The sequence below is a fragment of the Primulina eburnea genome, chromosome 10 (genome assembly GCF_022965805.1).
Source record: "Primulina eburnea isolate SZY01 chromosome 10, ASM2296580v1, whole genome shotgun sequence".
In the NCBI taxonomy this organism is placed as follows: domain Eukaryota; kingdom Viridiplantae; phylum Streptophyta; class Magnoliopsida; order Lamiales; family Gesneriaceae; genus Primulina; species Primulina eburnea.
The window spans coordinates 25,622,250-25,628,249 of record NC_133110.1 but is presented as its reverse complement, the minus strand read 5'-3'; positions in this window follow the sequence as shown (position 1 = coordinate 25,628,249).

Genomic DNA, 6,000 nt, shown 5'->3' with positions numbered 1-6,000 from the left:
CCGTTTGGGGATGACAAGTAGTAGAAAACAACAATTTGTGCCAAGTTTAGCCCATAAAGTATTCCAAAAGTAACTCAAGAATTTAACATCGCGACGAGAAACAATAGTCCTAGGCATGCCATGCAACCTAACGACTTCTCTAAAGAACAAATCCGCAATGTTTGAAGAATCATCGGTTTTATGACAAGCTATAAAATGTGCCATCTTAGAGAATCTATCCACAACAACAAAAATAGAATCCCTCCCATCTTAGTCCTAGGCAACCCCAAAATAATGTCCATAGAAATGTCAATCCAAGTTCTTTTTAAGAATAGCACGCAAAAGTGTTCCCAAAGTTCTATTGACAACTTCAGTTTGTCCATCCGTTTGAGGATGACAAGTAGTAGAAAACAACAATTTTGTGCAAGTTTAGCCCATAAAGTATTCCAAAAGTAACTCAAGAATTTAACATCGCGACGAGAAACAATAGTCCTAGGCATGCCATGCAACCTAGCGACTTCTCTAAAGAACAAATCCGCAATGTTTGAAGCATCATCGGTTTTATGACAAGCTATAAAATGTGCCATCTTAGAGAATCTATCCACAACAACAAAAATAGAATCCCTCCCCTTCTTAGTCCTAGGCAACCCCAAAATAAGTCCATAGAAATGTCAATCCAAGTTCTTTTAAGAATTGCACGCAAAAGGTGTTCCCAAAGTTCTATTGACAACTTCAGTTTGTCCATCCGTTTGAGGATGACAAGTAGTAGAAAACAACAATTTTGTGCCAAGTTTAGCCCATAAAGTATTCCAAAAGTAACTCAAGAATTTAACATCGCGACGAGAAACAATAGTCCTAGGCATGCCATGCAACCTAACGACTTCTCTAAAGAACAAATCCGCAATGTTTGAAGCATCATCGGTTTTATGACAAGCTATAAAATGTGCCATCTTAGAGAATCTATCCACAACAACAAAAATAGAATCCCTCCCCATCTTAGTCCTAGGCAACCCCAAAATAATGTCCATAGAAATGTCAATCCAAGTTCGTTTTAAGAATAGCACGCAAAAGTGTTCCCAAAGTTCTATTCACAACTTCAGTTTGTCCATCCGTTTGAGGATGACAAGTAGTAGAAAACAACAATTTTGTGCCAAGTTTAGCCCATAAAGTCTTCCAAAAGTAACTCAAGAATTTAACATCGCGACGAGAAAGAATAGTCCTAGGCATGCCATGCAACCTAACGACTTCTCTAAAGAACAAATCCGCAATGTTTGAAGCATCATCGGTTTTATGACAAGCTATAAAATGTGCCATATTAGAGAATCTATCCACAACAACAGAAATAGAATCTCTCCCCTTGTTACTCCTAGGAAACCCCAAAATAAAGTCCATAGAAATGTCAATCCAAGTTCTTTTAAGAATTGCACGCAAAAGTGTTCCCAAAGTTCTATCGACAACTTCAGTTTGTCCATCCGTTTGAGGATGACAAGTAGTAGAAAACAACAATTTGTGGCCAAGTTTAGCCCATAAAGTATTCCAAAAGTAACTCAAGAATTTAACATCGCGACGAGAAACAATAGTCCTAGGCATGCCATGCAACCTAACGACTTCTCTAAAGAACAAATCCGCAATGTTTGAAGAATCATCGGTTTTATGACAAGCTATAAAATGTGCCATCTTAGAGAATCTATCCACAACAACAAAAATAGAATCCCTCCCCATCTTAGTCCTAGGCAACCCCAAAATAATGTCCATAGAAATGTCAATCCAAGTTCTTTTTAAGAATAGCACACAAAAGTGTTCCCAAAGTTCTATTGACAACTTCAGTTTGTCCATCCGTTTGAGGATGACAAGTAGTAGAAAACAACAATTTTGTGTCAAGTTTAGCCCATAAAGTATTCCAAAAGTAACTCAAGAATTTAACATCGCGACGAGAAACAATAGTCCTAGGCATGCCATGCAACCTAGCGACTTCTCTAAAGAACAAATCCGCAATGTTTGAAGCATCATCGGTTTTATGACAAGCTATAAAATGTGTCATCTTAGAGAATCTATCCACAACAACAAAAATAGAATCCCTCCCCTTCTTAGTCCTAGGCAACCCCAAAATTAAGTCCATAGAAATGTCAATCTAAGTTCTTTTTAAGAATTGCACGGAAAGGTGTTCCCAAAGTTCTATTGACAACTTCAGTTTGTCCATCAGTTTGGGGATGACAAGTAGTAGAAAACAACAATTTGTGCCAAGTTTAGCCCATAAAGTATTCCAAAAGTAACTCAAGAATTTAACATCGCGACGAGAAACAATAGTCCTAGGCATGCCATGCAACCTAACGACTTCTCTAAAGAACAAATCCGCAATGTTTGAAGAATCATCGGTTTTATGACAAGCTATAAAATGTGCCATCTTAGAGAATCTATCCACAACAACAAAAATAGAATCCCTCCCCATCTTAGTCCTAGGCAACCCCAAAATAATGTCCATAGAAATGTCAATCCAAGTTCGTTTTAAGAATAGCACGCAAAAGTGTTCCCAAAGTTCTATTCACAACTTCAGTTTGTCCATCCGTTTGAGGATGACAAGTAGTAGAAAACAACAATTTTGTGTCAAGTTTAGCCCATAAAGTCTTCCAAAAGTAACTCAAGAATTTAACATCGCGACGAGAAAGAATAGTCCTAGGCATGCCATGCAACCTAACGACTTCTCTAAAGAACAAATCAGCAATGTTTGAAGCATCATCGGTTTTATGACAAGCTATAAAATGTGCCATATTAGAGAATCTATTCACAACAACAGAAATAGAATCTCTCCCCTTGTTACTCCTAGGAAACCCCAAAATAAAGTCCATAGAAATATCAATCCAAGTTCTTTTAAGAATTGCACGCAAAAGTGTTCCCAAAGTTCTATCGACAACTTCAGTTTGTCCATCCGTTTGAGAATGACAAGTAGTAGAAAACAACAATTTTGTGGCAAGTTTAGCCCATAAAGTATTCCAAAAGTAACTCAAGAATTTAACATCGCGACGAGAAACAATAGTCCTAGGCATGCCATGCAACCTAACGACTTCTCTAAAGAACAAATCCGCAATGTTTGAAGCATCATCGGTTTTATGACAAGCTATAAAATGTGCCATCTTAGAGAATCTATCCACAACAACAAAAATAGAATCCCTCCCCTTCTTAGTCCTAGGCAACCCCAAAATTAAGTCCATAGAAATGTCAATCTAAGTTCTTTTTAAGAATTGCACGGAAAGGTGTTCCCAAAGTTCTATTGACAACTTCAGTTTGTCCATCAGTTTGGGGATGACAAGTAGTAGAAAACAACAATTTGTGCCAAGTTTAGCCCATAAAGTATTCCAAAAGTAACTCAAGAATTTAACATCGCGACGAGAAACAATAGTCCTAGGCATGCCATGCAACCTAACGACTTCTCTAAAGAACAAATCCGCAATGTTTGAAGAATCATCGGTTTTTTGACAAGCTATAAAATGTGCCATCTTAGAGAATCTATCCACAACAACAAAAATAGAATCCCTCCCCATCTTAGTCCTAGGCAACCCCAAAATAATGTCCATAGAAATGTCAATCCAAGTTCGTTTTAAGAATAGCACGCAAAAGTGTTCCCAAAGTTCAATTCACAACTTCAGTTTGTCCATCCGTTTGAGGATGACAAGTAGTAGAAAACAACAATTTTGTGCCAAGTTTAGCCCATAAAGTCTTCCAAAAGTAACTCAAGAAATTAACATCGCGACGAGAAATAATAGTCCTAGGCATGCCATGCAACCTAACGACTTCTCTAAAGAACAAATCTGCAATGTTTGAAGCATCATCGGTTTTATGACAAGCTATAAAATGTGCCATATTAGAGAATCTATCCTACAACAACAGAAATAGAATCTCTCCCCTTGTTACTCCTAGGAAACCCCAAAATAAAGTCCAGAGAAATGTCAATCCAAGTTCTTTTAAGAATTGCACGCAAAAGTGTTCCCAAAGTTCTATCGACAACTTCAGTTTGTCCATCCGTTTGAGGATGACAAGTAGTAGAAAACAACAATTTTGTGGCAAGTTTAGCCCATAAAGTATTCCAAAAGTAACTCAAGAATTTAACATCGCGACGAGAAACAATAGTCCTAGGCATGCCATGCAACCTAACGACTTCTCTAAAGAACAAATCCGCAATGTTTGAAGCATCATCGGTTTTATGACAAGCTATAAAATGTGCCATCTTAGAGAATCTATCCACAACAACAAAAATAGAATCCCTCCCCATCTTAGTCCTAGGCAACCCCAAAATAATGTCCATAGAAATGTCAATCCAAGTTCGTTTTAAGAATAGCACGCAAAAGTGTTCCCAAAGTTCTATTCACAACTTCAGTTTGTCCATCCGTTTGAGGATGACAAGTAGTAGAAAACAACAATTTTGTGCGAAGTTTAGCCCATAAAGTCTTCCAAAAGTAACTCAAGAATTTAACATCGCGACGAGAAATAATAGTCCTAGGCATGCCATGCAACCTAACGACTTCTCTAAAGAACAAATCTGCAATGTTTGAAGCATCATCGGTTTTATGACAAGCTATAAAATGTGCCATATTAGAGAATCTATCCACAACAAAAGAAATAGAATCTCTCCCCTTGTTACTCCTAGGAAACCCCAAAATAAAGTCCAGAGAAATGTCAATCCAAGTTCTTTTAAGAATTGCACGCAAAAGTGTTCCCAAAGTTCTATCGACAACTTCAGTTTGTCCATCCGTTTGAGGATGAAAAGTAGTAGAAAACAACAATTTGTGCCAAGTTTAGCCCATAAAGTATTCCAAAAGTAACTCAAGAATTTAACATCGCGACGAGAAACAATAGTCCTAGGCATGCCATGCAACCTAACGACTTCTCTAAAGAACAAATCCGCAATGTTTGAAGAATCATCGGTTTTATGACAAGCTATAAAATGTGCCATCTTAGAGAATCTATCCACAACAACAAAAATAGAATCCCTCCCCATCTTAGTCCTAGGCAACCCCAAAATAATGTCCATAGAAATGTCAATCCAAGTTCTTTTTAAGAATAGCACACAAAAGTGTTCCCAAAGTTCTATTGACAACTTCAGTTTGTCCATCCGTTTGAGGATGACAAGTAGTAGAAAACAACAATTTTGTGTCAAGTTTAGCCCATAAAGTATTCCAAAAGTAACTCAAGAATTTAACATCGCGACGAGAAACAATAGTCCTAGGCATGCCATGCAACCTAGCGACTTCTCTAAAGAACAAATCCGCAATGTTTGAAGCATCATCGGTTTTATGACAAGCTATAAAATGTGCCATCTTAGAGAATCTATCCACAACAACAAAAATAGAATCCCTCCCCTTCTTAGTCCTAGGCAACCCCAAAATTAAGTCCATAGAAATGTCAATCTAAGTTCTTTTTAAGAATTGCACGGAAAGGTGTTCCCAAAGTTCTATTGACAACTTCAGTTTGTCCATCAGTTTGGGGATGACAAGTAGTAGAAAACAACAATTTGTGCCAAGTTTAGCCCATAAAGTATTCCAAAAGTAACTCAAGAATTTAACATCGCGACGAGAAACAATAGTCCTAGGCATGCCATGCAACCTAACGACTTCTCTAAAGAACAAATCCGCAATGTTTGAAGAATCATCGGTTTTATGACAAGCTATAAAATGTGCCATCTTAGAGAATCTATCCACAACAACAAAAATAGAATCCCTCCCCATCTTAGTCCTAGGCAACCCCAAAATAATGTCCATAGAAATGTCAATCCAAGTTCGTTTTAAGAATAGCACGCAAAAGTGTTCCCAAAGTTCTATTCACAACTTCAGTTTGTCCATCCGTTTGAGGATGACAAGTAGTAGAAAACAACAATTTTGTGCCAAGTTTAGCCCATAAAGTCTTCCAAAAGTAACTCAAGAATTTAACATCGCGACGAGAAAGAATAGTCCTAGGCATGCCATGCAACCTAACGACTTCTCTAAAGAACAAATCAGCAATGTTTGAAGCATCATCGGTTTTATGACA